This window comes from Bombina bombina, chromosome 2, assembly GCF_027579735.1.
Source record: "Bombina bombina isolate aBomBom1 chromosome 2, aBomBom1.pri, whole genome shotgun sequence".
Classification (NCBI taxonomy): Eukaryota; Metazoa; Chordata; class Amphibia; order Anura; family Bombinatoridae; genus Bombina; species Bombina bombina.
Window position 1 is genome coordinate 237160399 of NC_069500.1, and position 19471 is coordinate 237179869.

The 19471-nt window shown below is 37.5% G+C and overlaps 1 protein-coding gene across 1 annotated transcript in view; it reads right to left on the bottom strand.

Moving 5' to 3' along the window:
- The window catches only part of KIAA0825 (KIAA0825 ortholog), a 1109509-nt gene that overhangs the window by 898543 nt on the left and 191495 nt on the right, over positions 1-19471 (bottom strand). The window lies entirely within an intron of this gene.

Consider the following 19471-nt stretch of genomic DNA (forward strand, 5'->3'; position numbering starts at 1 on the left):
TACAAATATTAGGGAATAACGTTTCTAGTAAAAGCTATCATTGTTTTACTGATGTGCACAGAGAATATGTACATATGCTGTTTGCACCCTTATCCAAATGACATGCCTGCTTAGAGATGCAGAGGGGGCATGTTTTGGCCTGCAAACTAAATCATTGTCATTGTCAATACAAGAGCTGTGTTTGAACTGCTGTATATGTATGAATTTATTTTCTGGTGGTGAGAGTCCACAATCCATTACTCCTGGGAATTATAGAATCTGAATATGTGGAGTGTAGGTGGCGCTAAAAGTACACTAAGTATACCTAGCTATGGGTTAATAAACTAACGTTAAAAATAGCTCAGCAGAATATATATCTTAGGAAAGTTCCATATAAATTTTCGTGTAAACTATCTGGTTAAATAAATAGAGGTACATGCAACTGAATATGAATTTTGTACAAATTTATTCTTAGTTGAAATAGTATAAAAAAATAGTATAAAAAAACATCAAAAATTCTCTCATACAAATGGCCCACACTCTTCACTCGCAACAACTTCCAAGTCTAAATAGCTACCACAAAAAACAATAGCAATACTAGAACAATTTAATGCTAAAATGAAGTTAAAACATTGTGGTGATAAATACAGTGAAAAGACAGTCGTCTAAGATCAATATGCACAATTGAATATTTTAAGCCGTTTGATTATAGTATGACTTTCTGGCTGGGGTTCTATTTCCTTTACAAGTCTCTGCTTGTTAAGCACTTTCTCTTATTACGGCCACAATCGAACAAACAAAGGCCTGTCTCCAATGGGCTATGGCAACCCGTTGTTCAAATAGTTCTTGTTATAAGCCCTGTCACAGAGGAGAATCCGGCTTTCACCTTTGCAAAAGGGGGAGTTCCTCAGTTTGAAGTCTGCAGTCTTATGCAAATGGGGGCGGATTCCCCAGTATCAGATCAGCAGTCTTTTGAGGGTTCCAACAATAACAAACACCAGAGTCTATTTTAGTTAAAAATCCCACAGACAATCTTAGTCCGGTTTGAATGTTACTTTAGCGGGGAGTTATTGACAATACAGATACTCTCACCTGCTGCTCCTTGTCTGGGTATGTCAGCTCCTGTATGGATTTGTAGTTTAGGATAAGTTGCAGACCTCCTAGTCCCTGAATGTAACTTTCTTCACTTGCGCAAGTCTTATCTAAGTTACCTTTGTACCACAGCCTCTCAACGATACTCTGCTCTTTAAGTACTCCGTACGCAGAGTGGGTTATTGCTGTATATCCTCCTTGTTTGTCTTTCACCTTTCTACGCGTTTCACCCCTAAGGTGTGGGGCTTTTTCAAGATACAGTGTGAGAGTGAAGTCTGCCTTTTATCTCCCCTAGTTGCCTTCAATTTGCTATCATCTTTTCACTTCCTCTGGTCACTCTGGAAGTGAATTTCTCTTAAAAGGTGGGATCCTCATGTCTGCACAGGTAAGTTGTTCTTTTATCGTTTCCTTGCTAATAACCCCAATTTACTCAGAAAAGTCATACACCTTAATCTCTATAGTTACCTTGAAAAAATCTTACATAAAATCTTAAATAAAAACCTTTCAATCTCATAGTTTAAAATAAAATATAGACTTAAAACGCCAGACAAAAATCAGGAGAAATAATTTTGAAAACTATATATATTTCCCTTGGGGGATCGAACCTAGGGTCCCCAGGGCTTGGGGCTAGGATGTTACCTCTAAGCTACTTACTACTGACGAAACTATGTCAGGTTATCAATTATATATATTTGTCTTATTTGAACCTATAGATCATAAACCTAGCTATCAATTTAATTCTAGCTGTCTTAAAACAGTATACTTATATCGGAAAGGTTCTAGTTAAATCCTAGACTCTTGCTGTGCTAGAGTTTATAGTACTAACAAAACTAAAGTTGGCTTCCTTCCTTACACCTAGGGGATTCGAACTTGGGGATTTGGCTTAAAAGACTAACGACCTTACCACTATGCTATAGATGCGCCCTATAGTCAAACTGACATTTTGGAATATAAATAGAAATGATGATTTCCTTCCTATACTCTCAGTATAATTTTGAGTTCGATATAGTATATTTTAGAAATCTTCTAAATAACAAAAATATATAATTCTATAAAAATATATGTATATGTATAATTTCTGGAGTCCCTAGGTTAGCATTCCAATTAGGGAAAAGAAGTTAATTGTGTTTTGGGAGCAAGATAATGAGTGTTATTAATTTATTACTCTGATTATGATAAAAACGGATTTATATCCAGTTCAGAATTTAAACCGTTCAGGTATAAGGTGTTGAAGTTGTAAATCATTTCCGCCTCCTTTTTCAGGAGTAAAGTGTCCAGATTTCCCCCTCTCCAATTGCCTTTTATTTTACATAGGCCCCAAAACTTGAGGTCTTTAGTGCTGTTTTTATGCACCTCTCTAAAGATATATCGATGATATTATCATCCTATGGAAAGGGAGCGAAGAAGACTTGACTAATATGTTTGGAATAATGAACAATAATGATAAAGGATTATCTTTTACTTATCAAATAAGCAAGGACACTATAACATTTTTAGATCTGGATATCAGGGTGGAAAATAATAAACTAATAACAAAGACCCATTTCAAACCAACTGATTCCAATAACTATATCCATGCGTCCAGTTGCCACTTTTCAAAGTGAAAAAATAATATTCCAGTAGCACAATGCCTGAGAATCAGGAAAAATTGTACTGAAATGGGTGATTTTGAAGAACAAATTAAATTACTAGAGGAAAAATTTGCTGAAAGAGGTTACAAAGAGGAGATTATAAATAATGCAGTTATAAGAGCTAGAGAAACTAATAGGGATACACTACTTATAAAACTAGAACCAATTTAATTAGAGATGAATATGATGTACCATTTGTAACCGAATTCAGTGATGACCATAATAGGATAAGGAAAATACTGAGGAAACATTGGCATATTGTCAAAAGCGACCCTATAGTGGGAGATAAATTACCACCTTTCCCTAGAATGGTTTTTAAAAAAACAAAAAATCTCAAATCTATGCTGGCCCCAAGCGAATTCAAAAAAGGTAAAATGTGTCAAAAAGGTAAAGAAAGAGACTTATGGGGTAAAGAACTAAACGGATTCTATCCGTGTATTTCATGCAAGTCATGCAAGCATAGTACAAAAAAGAAAAACATCAGTATTCCAGGATTAAATATTCAATATAAAATTAAAGATGTCCTAAGATGTAATAGTAGGGGTGTGATATATATGTTACAGTGCTCATGTGGCCTGATATATATAGGAGAAACATCAAGAATGTTAAGAGATAGAATCCGTGAGCACCTCTGGCACATTGAAAAAGGCATCTTGGAGACGCATTTGTACCAGCACTTTAGAGAGGTGCATAAAAACAGCACTAAAGACCTCAAGTTTTGGGACCTATGTAAAATAAAAGGCAATTGGAGAGGGGGAAATCTGGACACTTTACTCCTGAAAAAGAAGGCGGAAATGATTTACAACTTCAACACCTTATACCCGAACGGTTTAAATTCTGAACTGGATATAAATCCGTTTTTATCATAATCAGAGTAATAAATTAATAACACTCATTATCTTGCTCCCAAAACACAATTAACTTCTTTTCCCTAATTGGAATGCTAACCTAGGGACTCCAGAAATTATACATATACATATATTTTTATAGAATTATATATTTTTGTTATTTAGAAGATTTCTAAAATATACTATATCGAACTCAAAATTATACTTTGAGTATAGGAAGGAAATCATCATTTCTATTTATATTACAAAATTTCAGTTTGACTATAGGGCGCATCTATAGCATAGTGGTAAGGTCGTTAGTCTTTTAAGCCAAATCCCCGAGTTCGAATCCCCTAGGTGTAAGGAAGGAAGCCAACTTTAGTTTTGTTAGTACTATAAACTCTAGCACAGCAAGAGTCTAGGATTTAACTAGAACCTTCCGATATAAGTATACTGTTTTAGGACAGCTAGATTTAAATTGATAGCTAGGTTTATGATCTATAGGTTCAAATAAGACAAATATATATAATTGATAACCTAACATAGTTTCGTCAGTAGAAAGTAGCTTAGAGGTAACATCCTAGCCCCAAGCCCTGGGGACCCTAGGTTCGATCCCCCAAGGGAAATATATATAGTTTTCAAAATTATTTCTCCTGATTTTTGTCTGGCGTTTTAAGTCTATATTTTATTTTAAACTATGAGATTGAAAGGTTTTTATTTTTATTTAAGATTTTATGTAAGATTTTTTCAAGGTAACTATAGAGATTAAGGTGTATGACTTTTCTGAGTAAATTGGGGTTATTAGCAAGGAAACGATAAAAGAACAACTTACCTGTGCAGACATGAGGATCCCACCTTTTAAGAGAAATTCACTTCCAGAGTGACCAGAGGAAGTGAAAAGATGATAGCAAATTGAAGGCAACTAGGGGAGATAAAAGGCAGACTTCACTCTCACACTGTATCTTGAAAAAGCCCCACACCTTAGGGGTGAAACGCGTAGAAAGGTGATAGACAAACAAGGAGGATATACAGCAATAACCCACTCTGCGTACGGAGTACTTAAAGAGCAGAGTATCGTTGAGAGGCTGTGGTACAAAGGTAACTTAGATAAGACTTGCGCAAGTGAAGAAAGTTACATTCAGGGACTAGGAGGTCCGCAACTTATCCAAAACTACAAATCCATACAGGAGCTGACATACCCAGACAAGGAGCAGCAGGTGAGAGTATCTGTATTGTCAATAACTCCCCGCTAAAGTAACATTCAAACTGGACTAAGATTGTCTGTGGGATTTTTAACTAAAATAGACTCTGGTGTTTGTTATTGTTGGAACCCTCAAAAGACTGCTGATCTGATACTGGGGAATCCGCCCCCATTTGCATAAGACTGCAGACTTCAAACCGAGGAACTCCCCCTTTTGCAAAGGTGAAAACCGGATTCTCCTCTGTGACAGGGCTTATAACAAGAACTATTTGAACAACGGGTTGCCATAGCCCATTGGAGACAGGCCTTTGTTTGTTCGATTGTGGCCGTAATAAGAGAAAGTGCTTAACAAGCAGAGACTTGTAAAGGAAATAGAACCCCAGCCAGAAAGTCATACTATAATCAAACGGCTTAAAATATTCAATTGTGCATATTGATCTTAGACGACTGTCTTTTCACTGTATTTATCACCACAATGTTTTAACTTCATTTTAGCATTAAATTGTTCTAGTATTGCTATTGTTTTTTGTGGTAGCTATTTAGACTTGGAAGTTGTTGCGAGTGAAGAGTGTGGGCCATTTGTATGAGAGAATTTTTGATGGTTTTTTATACTATTTTTTATACTATTTCAACTAAGAATAAATTTGTACAAAATTCATATTCAGTTGCATGTACCTCTATTTATTTAACCAGATAGTTTACACGAAAATTTATATGGAACTTTCCTAAGATATATATTCTGCTGAGCTATTTTTAACGTTAGTTTATTAACCCATAGCTAGGTATACTTAGTGTACTTTTAGCGCCACCTACACTCCACATATTCAGATTCTTTGATTTCAAACTACCTAGGAAGGAGGTAGTATCAGAGGTTGGCGAAGTGGGTTGAGTCTAGCGCTCCACTCAACTATTTTTTATAACTCCTGGGAATTATACTCCTGCCACTAGGAGGAGGGAAAGATCCCAATAATCCAAAAGCCCTTAAAACCCCATCCCACCTAACTGGAAACTAGTCTGACATAGCCAAGCCAGAAGAGAAGAAGGTAGGAAAAGAACATAAGAGCAATATAAAAAAAAGTGCAGGGAAAAAATAGGTGCATACTGTAACTTTTGCCCCTAAAAATAACCAATTATAGAAAACACTGGGCAGGGTTTCGTGGACTCACGTCACCATGAAAGAAATGAATTTATCAGGAAAGCATAAATTGTATTTTCTTTCATAAAGGTGTAGAGAGTCTACAATCCATTAATCCTAGTAATAAATACCCAAGCTGTGGCGTCCACGACTAATCTGCGGGACCAGACTTATACTATTTCAAATATATTGGATTAGTTGGCTTTTATATATATATATATATATATATATATATATATATATATATATATATATATATATATATATATATATATATATATATTGTTTCTTTTATATATTTTCTCTCTTTTTTCTTTTTTAAATGCAGACAAACAAACAATACATAAATATTTAATGAACAGAAACAGCTGCCTGAAGGACTTTCCTACCAGTAGCTTCTTTAGAAAAAGCACATACATCAAGCTGCTTTGCAAATTAAATCAACAGAGGCCTCATTCTTAAAGGGATACTAAACACAATTTTTTACTTTAATGATTCAGATAGAGCATGCAATTTTAAGCAACTTTCTAATTTACTCATATTTAAAAATGTTCTTCGTTCTCTTGCTATCTATTTAAAAACAGGAATGTAAAGCTTAGGAGCCGGCCCCATTTTTGGTTCAGAACCTGGGTTATGCTTACTTATTGGTGGCTTAATGTAGCCACCAATAAAGCAAGCGCCATCCAGGGTGTTGAACCAAATATGGGCAGGCTCATAAGCTTTACATTTCTGCTTTTTAAATAAAGATAGCAAGAAAACAAAGAAAATTTGATAATAGGAGTCAATTAGAAAGTTGCTTAAAGTTGCATGCTCTATCTGAATCGTGAGAAAAAATTGGGTTTAGTGTCCCTTTAAAAGCCCAAGAAGTAGCAACTTGTTTGGTAAAATTGGCAGTAATCAATTAAGGAGGAGACTGACCTGCCTCCAAGTAAGCCTTGTGAATCAAAAGCTTCAACCAAGAGGCCAAAGAAATGGCAGGAGCCTTCCCACCATTCCTAGAACCAGAAAAAATAACAAACAAGCTAGGAGACCTAGAATCATTAGTAGCCTCTAAATAGAACTTCAAAGCTCTGACCACATCCAAATTATGGAGAAGCCTCTATTAAGAATTCTTTGGATTAAAACAAAAAGAAGGAACAACAATATCACACATAAAGTTATCAGAGAAGAAACCACCTTAGGTAAAAAGTTAAACTTAGTTCTTAAAACTGCCTTATCCTGATGAAAATCAATATAAAGAGGCTCACAACAAAGAGCAGACAATTCAGAAACTCTTATAGCTGTCAGAGCATGCTCTGCTCCTTGGCCTGCAGTTGAACATGGAACCTCCAGTCTCTGGTCGTTTGCCATAAACCTTGAGCCACTGGAGGGCTCTGTCTCTGTGAGTAAAGTATTGAATTATACTGCCTGCTGCAGGTAGTTGCCTAATCAGCAGCCTATAAAAGGCTGCTTCCTGTCCATGTATGGTTCTCTGTATCCTCGTGCGCTACTTCTGGTATTCTACTGTTTGCTGCTGATCTCTGCCTGGATTTTTGACTACTCTCTGCTTGCCTCCTGCCCTGACCTCTTGGACCATCCTGACTACTATTTTGGTACTTTTGCTGAGCATCCGGTATACTGATAATTAACCTGTCTCTGCCTGTTGCCGATTCGGACTGCTGACTACTCCTCTGTGTTTGTGCCCTCCTCTGCCTACTTGCTGCAAATTTTCCTGGGAACCTCCTTGCCTCTGGGTCCCTTACTCGTTACCTCTGGCTACTGGACATCTCACTTCATCTGTTAGAAGACTACCTTAAAACCAAATTAAGACTCTCAGGAGGAGAAATTGGTTTAATCACAGGCCAGTACAAAATTCTGAATATCGTTAAATTTAGCAATTTTCTTATGAAACAAGAGAGCTGAGATCTGACCCTTTAGGGAACTATCGGATAAACCCTTATCAAAGCCATCCTGAAAGAATTGAAGAATTCTAGTAATTCCAAAAGAGTTTAAACTGAACCCATGTTCTGTACACCAGAAAATAAAAGCCTTCTAAACCTTAAGATAACTGGTTTAGGTCAATAAACCTAAGTATCAATGACTGAATTGGAAAAACCTCTATGTCTTAAAATTATGTGACTGTTTAATCTCCAAACATATAAAGAAAGAGCAACAAACACCACGGCTTGAGAAAAAATAAAACGTAATATTTATTGGTATACATTTAAAAGGTATACTGGACAGCAGTATCCATAAGTTGGTTAAGGAGAGACGAGCAAAAAATGGGCTTACGCGTTCCAGCATATATACGGCTATGACTACGGCTATATGCTGAAACGCGTAAGCCCATTTTTGCTCGTCTCTCCTTAACCAGCTTATGGATACTGCTGTCCAGTATACCTTTTAAATGTATACCAATAAATATTAAGTTTTATTTTTTCTCAAGCCATCATGTTTGTTGCTCTTTCTTTATATGTTTATTACATGCCGTTACCAAACACCACGCTAACTACTGTGTGGAGGAGCCGTACGAAGATTGGTTGGTGAGCACACACCTTCGGTGACGTCACACTAAGGCCGCGCAGCAACACAGGAAGGATCCGACTAGAGGACCGGTGAGATTGAGCGGAAGGAATAGGAGCGAACAAGTCTCCAGGTATACCCGCACACGGACATCCACCGAGAGGAACCGGTAACAGGATAAAAACCCATACTGCTGAGAGGTCGTAGGAGGTATGTGAGGTGGGCCCGCCGTGGCTTTGAAACTTATATTTAAGGCACCAAGGGGATTGATATATCTCCCTGCCTAATGGGGCCAAACGGCCAGTGTGGCATATGTTTTGATTTGCCTTAGAGGGAAATAATATAAGTGTTCGTATTTGTGCCTCATTTAACTCCTAAGTGACGCTACCACTGGAAGTAATACTGAGTTTGCTATGAATAATTTTAGCACTTTACTGCAAAAGTGCAAAGTGCTTCACGTTTACCTATATGGACGCAATCTTTACAAGTGACAGTGTACATTACAGTGCACCTTAAAAGTATTAACCCTTGACTCCTCTTTGTTCTGTTTAATCTCCAAGCCATTAAGTTTAGAGATTTTAGATCCTGATGAAAAAATGGATCCTGAGACAGAAGGTCATATCAAAGAGGAAGAGGCCATGGGTGACAAGTGGACATCTGTATCAGATCTGCAAACCAGGTCCTACGAGGCCAGGCTGGAGCAATCAGAATTACAGATGAGACCTCCTGCTTGATCCTGGCTATTACCTTTGGTAACAGAGCAAGAGGAGGAAAAATGTAGGATAGACAAAACAACCAAGGAGCTACTACGGCATCTACAAACTTTGCCTGAGGATCCCTGGACCTCTCAAAGTATCTGGGGAGCTTGTTGTTTAGTTGAGAAGCCATCAGATCTACTTCCAGAAGACCACACAGGTCTACAATCTGTCTGTAGACTTCCAGATGAAGGGACCATTCCCCCAGATAAAGGTATTGATGACTGAGAAATTCTGCTTCTAAATTGCTTACCCCTGGAATAAGAACTTAAAAAAATATGCAGAAATTGCTCTCTGCCCAAGTTAGAATTCAGGAATCTTCCCCACATTGCCAAGGAACTGTGAGTTCCCTCTAGATGATTGATTTAAGCCACTGCTGTTACATTGTCTGACTGGAAATGCAGATAAGTCTCTCTCTTCACGAAAGGACAAAACTGAAGGGTCCTGAAAATTGCATGAAGCTCCAAAATATCAATGAGCAACTTTGCCTCCTCAAGTACCCAAACTCCCTGTGCTCTTTGAGACCCCCAGACTGCACCTAACCTCAAAGTCTTGCATCTGTTGAACTCACAGTCCAAATTTGGGCAACAAACAAATGATGCCCCCAGAACAATGGATCAATGATTGATCCACTAGGAAAGGGATTGTCTTGTGTTGGCATAGAAAAGAATAATTTGAGCCAGCTGAGTGTAATCCCTGTGCTACTGACGAAGCATACAAATCTGCGGAGGCCTCATGTAAAACAGAGCAAATTGAATTGCATCTGAGTCTGCTATCATCAGACCTAAGACTTCCATACAAATAGCTAAAGAAGGACAAGGAACTGACTGAAGATTTACACAAGCTTAGAGTAACTTCAACCGTCTGTATTCTGTCAAAGGCAGAGTAATAGAGACTGAGTCAATTATTACTCCTAGAAAAGTCATCCTAGACCGAGGAGACAAAGAACTATTTGGAATAATTTACTTTCCAACCATGCTCTTGAAGAAACAACAAAATTTTGTTGTTATGAGACATTGCAGAATGTAAAGATGGAGCATGAACCAAGAAATCATCCAGGTAAGAACCATTGACACACCTTCTGCTCTTATCACCAATAAGAGAGTCCCCAGATCCTTTGTAAAGGTTCTGGAAGCGGTAGCCAAACCAAAGAGAAGTGCAACAAAAATAGGTTAAAAACCCTAGATTTACCCTAAGACTTCTTAACCTGAGGGAGAAAGGCACCTTCCCCACTCAGTTGTCGTAGAAAAAAATGTCATCAAAACTAGAACCAAACAATACTTTTCCTTTAACCCCTTGAGCGCTAACAACGGCTCTGAAACGTCTCAGAGTTTCCCACTCTAGTGCTAACGACGGCTCAGAGCCGTCGCTAGCACTCTCCCACCTTGAGGGAGATCTGGGGGCTCCCACCCGCTCCTACCCCGGCGATCATGCCTGTAGAGTGACAGGCATCGCCGGGGCTTCCCGTTTTGTGTGGTGACGTCACGCACAATAACGTGATGACGTCACCGCGCAACTTTATTCATACTTAGCAATGTTAAGTATAGGAGCAGGGGGCATGCTGCTTAGAAGCCTGTATCTCAGGCATCTAAGCAGCTACAGACCCCCAAGACCCACCATTGGAAAGGTAATCGCCCAACAGTGTAAGTCTTGGGGGTCTGAAAAAAATTGTTCAAAAAATAAAAAATAAATAAAACAAACATTAAAAAATCTTAGCACCCAGGTGGGAAAGTTCTTAGCACTCAAAGGGTTAAAGGAAGAAACAGAAGTCTAGATTTAAAAACCAAGTCAGCATACCATTTGAACCATAAGGCCCTTCTAGTTAAACCTTCCAGAGCCTTATTCATAGCATTGATCAAAAGCATTTCAAATGAAAGCATTAGCTGTGTCTAAGAGTTTTATTTGATTAGAAAAGTCTTCAAAATTATAATCTAGCAATAGCAATTTCTGGCCTAAAAAGAAAACCTTGCAAAAAAAGCTATTCTATGAAAAGACTCTAATTTCCTGTCCATGGGGGTCTCTAAAAGAGGTACTATCTTCCAGAGGAATAGGTGTACATTTAGCCAAGGTAGAAATAGCCACATCTACTTTAGGAATAGTCTTCCAAAGCTCTAAATTAGAAGCAGGTAAATGAAACATCCTTTTTAATCTTTAAATAGGATTAAAAGGGACCGCAAGCTTAGACCACTCTTTAGAAATGAACTCAGAAATTGCATTAGCAACTGGAAGTACTTCAGGTGACTTAACGGAGTACTTAAAAAAAATCCAAGTATCTCCTTAACCATTACATGCAACATCTATCACAATTTATAGTGATTAGCTACACCGGAGCTTAGGTGTCTTTTACAGTGATGTCACAGTGGGTGTGGCCAGATGCCAATATTCACCATAGTGATTAATGGTATTGCTAGCACCTCTACAGGTCTAGAGTAATAAAATATTAGTTATAATGACTCAGCCACAATTAAGTCTAATGCGCTTAAAGGGACAGTATACACCAATTTTCATAAAAATGCATGTAATAGACACTACTATAAAGAATAATATGCACAGATACTGATATAAAAATCCAGTATAAAACCGTTTAGCTCGGTTGAAAAGGTTAGCTGGAACACCCACTGAAAGTGGTTGTATAGCAAAAACAGCAGACAATCCCCCTCCCCCTGCATATGAAAAGACTCTTTACACTAACAGGAGCAAGCTGGAGTAGGTATACATCAGTATACTTCTAAAACATTGGGGCTTGGTTAGGAGTCTGAAAATCAGCGCAATGTTATTTCAAAATAAGCAAAACTTTTTTAAAAAAACAAACAAAACCTGTATAGGCTATATAAATGGATCATCTACAGATCATTTATGCAAAGAAAAATCTAGTGTATAATGTCCCTTTAAGTAGGTTAAACACAATCAGCATTTATAGTGATGAAAAATCATAATTTATGTAAGAACTTACCTGATAAATTCATTTCTTTCGTATTAGCAAGAGTCCATGAGCTAGTGACGTATGGGATATACATTCCTACCAGGAGGGGCAAAGTTTCCCAAACCTCAAAATGCCTATAAATACACCCCTCACCACACCCACAAATCAGTTTAACGAATAGCCAAGAAGTGGGGTGATAAGAAAAAAGTGCGAAGCATAAATATAAGGAATTGGAATAATTGTGCTTTATACAAAAAAATCATAACCACCACAAAAAAAGGGTGGGCCTCATGGACTCTTGCTAATATGAAAGAAATTAATTTATCAGGTAAGTTCTTACATAAATTATGTTTCCTTTCATGTAATTAGCAAGAGTCCATGAGCTAGTGACGTATGGGATAATGACTACCCAAGATGTGGATTTTCCACGCAAGAGTCACTAGAGAGGGAGGGATAAAATAAAGACAGCCAATTCCGCTGAAAAAAATCCACACCCAAAAATAAAGTTTAAATCTTATAAAGAAAAAAACTGAAAATATAAGCAGAAGATTCAAACTGAAACAGCTGCCTGAAGTACTTTTCTACCAAAAACAGCTTCAGAAGAAGAAAACACATCAAAATGGTAGAATTTAGTAAAAGTATGCAAAGAAGACCAAGTTGCTGCTTTGCAAATCTGATCAACCGAAGCTTCATTCCTAAATGCCCAGGAAGTAGAAACTGACCTAGTAGAATGAGCTGTAATCCTTTGAGGCGGAGTCTTACCCGACTCGACATAAGGATGATGAATTAAAGATTTCAACCAAGATGCCAAAGAAATGGCAGAGGCCTTCTGACCTTTCCTAGAACCGGAAAAGATAACAAATAGACTAGAAGTCTTACGGAAATTCTTAGTAGCTTCAACATAATATTTCAAAGCTCTAACTACATCCAAAGAATGCAATGATTTCTCCTTAGAATTCTTAGGATTAGGACATAATGAAGGAAAATTTCTCTACTAATGTTGTTAGAATTCACAAACTTAGGTAAAAATTTAAAAGAAGTTCGCAATACCACCTTATCCTGGTGAAAAATCAGAAAAGGAGACTCACAAGAGAGAGCAGATAATTCAGAAACTCTTCTGGCAGAAGAGATGGCCAAAAGGAACAAAACTTTCCAAGAAAGTAATTTAATGTCCAATGAATGCATAGGTTCAAACGGAGGAGCTTGAAGAGCCACCAAAACCAAATTCAAACTCCAAGGAGGAGAAATTGACTTAATGACAGGCTTTATACGAACCAAAGCTTGTACAAAACAATGAATATCAGGAAGATTAGCAATCTTTCTGTGAAAAAGAACAGAAAGAGCAGAGATTTGTCCTTTCAAGGAACTTGCAGGCAAACCTTTATCCAAACCATCCTGAAGAAACTGTAAAATTCTCGGAATTCTAAAAGAATGCCAGGAAAAATGATGAGAAAGACACCAAGAAATATAAGTCTTCCAGACTCTATAATATATCTCCCTAGATACGGATTTACGAGCCTGTAACATAGTATTAATCACAGAGTCAGAGAAACCTCTTTGACTAAGAATCAAGCGTTCAATCTCCATACCTTTAAATTTAAGGATTTGAGATCCTGATGGAAAAAAGGACTTTGCGACAGAAGGTCTGGTCTTAACGGAAGAGTCCACGGTTGGCAAGAGGCCATCCGGACAAGATCCGCATACAAAAACCTGTGAGGCCATGCTGGAGCTACCAGCAGAACAAACGAGCATTCCTTCAGAATCTTGGAGATTACTCTTGGAAGAAGAACTAGAGGCGGAAAGATATAGGCAGGATGATACTTCCAAGGAAGAAACAATGCATCCACTGCTTCCGCTTGAGGATCCCTGGATCTGGACAGATACCTGGGAAGTTTCTTGTTTAGATGAGAGGCCATAAGGTCTATTTCTGGAAGTCCCCACATTTGAACAATCTGAAGAAATACCTCTGGGTGAAGAGACCATTCGCCCGGATGTAACGTTTGGCGACTGAGATAATCCGCTTCCCAATTGTCTATACCTGGGATATGAACTGCAGAAACTAGACAGGAGCTGGATTCCGCCCATACCAGAATTCGAGACACTTCTTTCATAGCCAGAGGACTGTAAGTCCCTCCTTGATGATTGATATATGCCACAGTTGTGACATTGTCTGTCTGAAAACAAATGAACGATTCTCTCTTTAGAAGAGGCCATGACTGAAGAGCTCTGAAAATTGCACGGAGTTCCAAAATATTGATCGGTAATCTCACCTCCTGAGATTCCCAAACCCCTTGTGCTGTCAGAGACCCCCACACAGCTCCCCAACCTGTAAGACTTGCATCTGTTGAAATTACAGTCCAGGTCGGAAGAACAAAAGAAGCCCCCTGAACTAAACGATGGTGATCTGTCCACCACGACAGAGAGTGTCGTAAATCGGTTTTAAAGATATTAATTGAGATATCTTTGTGTAATCCCTGCACCACTGGTTCAGCATACAGAGCTGAAGAGGTCGCATGTGAAAACGAGCAAAGGGGATCGCGTCCGATGCAGCAGTCATAAGACCTAGAATTTCCATGCATAAGGCTACCGAAGGGAATGATTGTGACTGAAGGTTTCGACAAGCTGAAATCAATTTTAGACGTCTCTTGTCTGTCAAAGACAGAGTCATGGACACTGAATCTATCTGGAAACCTAAAAAGGTTACCCTTGTCTGAGGAATCAATGAACTTTTTGGTAAATTGATCCTCCAACCATGATCTTGAAGAAACAACACAAGTCGATTCGTATGAGATTCTGCTAAATGTGAAGACTGAGCAAGTACCAAGATATCGTCCAAATAAGGAAATACCACAATACCCTCTTCTCTGATTACAGACAGAAGGGCACCGAGAACCTTTGTAAAAATTCTTGGAGCTGTTGCTAGGCCAAACGGTAGAGCCACAAACTGGTAATGCTTGTCTAGGAAAGAGAATCTCAGAAACTGATAGTGATCTGGATGAATCGGAATATGCAGATATGCATCCTGTAAATCTATTGTAGACATATAATGCCCTTGCTGAACAAAAGGCAGGATAGTCCTTACAGTTACCATTTTGAATGTTGGTATCCTTACATAACGATTCAATATTTTTAGATCCAGAACTGGTCTGAAGGAATTCTCCTTCTTTGGTACAATGAAGAGATTTGAATAAAACCCCAGCCCCTGTTCCAGAACTGGAACTGGCATAATTACTCCAGCCAACTCTAGATCTGAAACACATTTCAGAAATGCTTGAGCCTTCGCTGGGTTTACTGGGACACGGGAAAGAAAAAATCTCTTTGCAGGAGGCCTTATCTTGAAGCCAATTCTGTACCCTTCTGAAACAATGTTCTGAATCCAAAGATTGTGAACGGAATTGATCCAAATTTCTTTGAAAAAACGTAATCTGCCCCCTACCAGCTGAGCTGGAATGAGGGCCGCACCTTCATGTGGACTTAGGAGCTGGCTTTGGTTTTCTAAAAGGCTTGGATTTATTCCAGACTGGAGATGGTTTCCAAACTGATACCGCTCCTGGGGATGAAGGATCAGGCTTTTGTTCCTTGTTGTGACGAAAGGAACGAAAATGATTATTAGATCTAAATTTACCTTTAGATTTTTTATCCTGTGGTAAAAAGTTCCTTTCCCTCCAGTAACAGTTGAAATAATAGAATCCAACTGAGAACCAAATAATTTATTACCCTGGAAAGAAAGGGAAAGCAGAGTAGACTTAGAAGACATATCAGCATTCCAAGTTTTAAGCCATAAAGCTCTTCTAGCTAAAATAGCTAGAGACATATACCTGACATCAACTCTAATGATATCAAAGATGGCATCACAAATAAAATTATTAGCATGTTGAAGAAGATTAATAATGCTATGAGAATTATGATCTGTTACTTGTTGCACTAAAGCTTCTAACCAAAAAGTTGAAGCTGCAGCAACATCCGCTAAAGATATAGCAGGTCTAAGAAGATTACCTGAACACAAGTAAGCTTTTCTTAGAAAGGATTCAATTTTCCTATCTAAAGGATCCTTAAAGGAAGTACCATCTGCCGTAGGAATGGTAGTACGCTTAGCAAGAGTAGAGACAGCCCCATCAACCTTAGGAATTTTGTCCCAAAACTCTAATCTGTCAGATGGCACAGGATATAATTGCTTAAAACGTTTAGAAGGAGTAAATGAATTACCCAAATTATTCCATTCCCTGGAAATTACTTCAGAAATAGCATCAGGGACAGGAAAAACTTCTGGAATAACTACAGGAGATTTAAAAACCTTATCTAAACGTTTAGATTTAGTATCAAGAGGACTAGAATCCTCTATTTCTAATGCAATTAGGACTTCTTTAAGTAAAGAACGAATAAATTCCATTTTAAATAAATATGAAGATTTATCAGCATCAACCTCTGAGACAGAATCCTCTGAACCAGAAGAACCATTATCAGAATGATGATGTTCATTTAAAAATTCATCTGAAAAATGAGAAGTTTTAAAAGACTTTTTACGTTTACTAGAAGGAGGAATAACAGACATAGTCTTCTTAATGGATTTAGAAACAAAATCTCTTATGTTATCAGGAACACTCTGAGTATTAGATGTTGACGGAACAGCAACAGGTAATGTAACAGTACTAAAGGAAATATTATCTGCATTAACAAGTTTGTCATGACAATCAGTACAAACAACAGCTGGAGGAACAGCTACCATAAGTTTACAGCAGATACACTTAGCTTTGGTAGATCCAGCACCAGGCAGCGATTTTCCAGAAGTATCTTCTGACTCAGTGTCAACGTGGGACATCTTGCAATATGTAATAGAAAAAACAACATATAAAGAAAATTTGATCAAATTCCTTAAATGACAGTTTCAGGAATGGGAAAAAATGCCAGTGAACAAGCTTCTAGCAACCAGAAGCAATAAATAATGAGACTTAAATAATGTGGAGACAAAAGTGACGCTTATATTTTTTCAAATGCCAAAAAATGACGCCACATCCGGAACGCCGACACTTTTGGCGCAAAAAAACGTCAAAAATGACGCAACTTACGGCGACACGTATGACGCCGGAAACAGAAAAAAAAATTGCGCCAAAAAAGTCTGCGCCAAGAATGACGCAATAAAATGAAGCATTTTCAGCCCCCGCGAGCCTAACAGCCCACAGGGAAAAAAGTCAAATTTTAAGGTAAGAAAAAATGATTTATTCATATGCATAATCCCAAATATGAAACTGACTGTCTGAAATAAGGAACGTTGAACATCCTGAGTCAAGGCAAATAAATGTTTGAATACATATATTTAGAACTTTATAAAAAAAGTGCCCAACCATAGCTTAGAGTGTAAGACTTACTTACCCCAGGACACTCATCTACATGTTGTAGAAAGCCAAACCAGTACTGAAACGAAAATCAGTAGAGGTAATGGTATATATAAGAGTATATCATCGATCTGAAAAGGGAGGTAAGAGATGAATCTCTACGACCGATAACAGAGAACCTATGAAATAGACCCCGTAGAAGGAGATCATTGAATTCAAATAGGCAATACTCTCCTCACATCCCTCTGACATTCACTGCACGCTGAGAGGAAAACCGGGCTCCAACCTGCTGCGGAGCGCATATCAACGTAGAATCTAGCACAAACTTACTTCACCACCTCCATAGGAGGCAAAGTTTGTAAAACTGATTTGTGGGTGTGGTGAGGGGTGTATTTATAGGCATTTTGAGGTTTGGGAAACTTTGCCCCTCCTCGTAGGAATGTATATCCCATACGTCACTAGCTCATGGACTCTTGCTAATTACATGAAAGAAATCATCAATACTTACGTCACTGTAAACGTCACCTAAGCTACCGGTGTAGCCAATCACTATAAAATGTGATAAATGTTACATGCAACCATTATGGAGATACATTGTTTGGCACATGTCAGCCACACTGCCAGAAGTAAGTAATTTTGCTTGCCTTAAAGGGACATTATACACTCGTTTTTTCTTTGCATAAATGTTTTGTAGATGATCTTTTAATATAGCCCATCATGTTTTTAGGTTTTTTTTTTAAATGGATAGTTTTGCTTATTTTTAAATAACATTGCTCTGATTTTCAGACTCCTAATCAAGCCCCAAAGATTTAGGAGAATACCGACGTATACCTACTCCAGCTTGCTTCTGTTTGTGTAAAGGGTCTTTTCATATGCAAAGGGAGGGGGAGTGTCTGCTATTTCCCACTTGCAGTGGGTGTTCCAGTAACCTTTTAAACAGAGCTAAACTGGAAGCTTCTAAGTTTTTAAATGGTTTTATACTGGATTTTTATATCAGTATCTGTGCATATTATTCTTTATAGTAGTGTCTATTAAATGCAGTTATATGAACATTGGTGTATACTGTCTCTTTAAATATGATAACTTTACCTTTGCTGATGAGACCACATTGTGAAAGTTAATGTGTAAGATGATGTGGACACAATACCATTGTTTTACATTTGTGATACATGGCTTTTTTTTTTTTTTAAACTGTCACTCTTTCTCAAATTGCAATTAGATATGGTTGTTTTAACTATGGGCTATGTGAAGTAACTTGATTTGGAGATTGTCTTTTTTTGTCACTTTGTTCACAGATACAGATACACAGATATATGTTAATTGTGTGATGTCTTGAAAAAGGCATAAACGAAAGCTGGAACGTTGACTTCTCTGATGTTTGTTTGAATATGTATTAAAGGAACACAAATAAAAACTGATTGTAAGGACCTATATGAGTGTCCTCAAATCATTTTCTGTATTCCCATCAAGTTTTGGAGGAAGCACCCAAGCTTTTTACTACTGCTATGAGTAGTAAGTTTTATATATATATATATATATATATATATATATATATATATATATATTATTAATAATAATAATAATAATAATCATAAATATGGACATTTAAGGAAAAGCAGCTTTAAGATACATAAAAAAATAATAATTAAAGAATGTTAAAATGAAAAAAAAAAAAACAGCACAATAAGTGTCAATTAATTATAGATTATGAGTCTTTCTAGGGCAGACACAAACAATTGATAGATATCTATATATAGGTTCTGAGAGTGGCTTTTTATCAATTCAGTTCACTTGGCAGGTTGTTTAAAAAAAATAGGGTATCAAAGAGGATCTGTAAAGATTGAACTTAACTTCTTTAAACCCCATGTAGTATGTTACTATGTTTCACAACTGAAAAGAAGGTAGACTGACTCGATATGGACATGAATGCCAAAACTTTTGTGATTCAGATAAAACATACATTTTTTAAACTTTCTAATTTACTTCTATTATCAAATGTGCTTCATTCACTATTCTTTGTTGAAGGAGCTGAAATGCACTACTGGGAGCTAGCTAAACACATCTGACTAGCCAATGGTAAATGGAATATATGT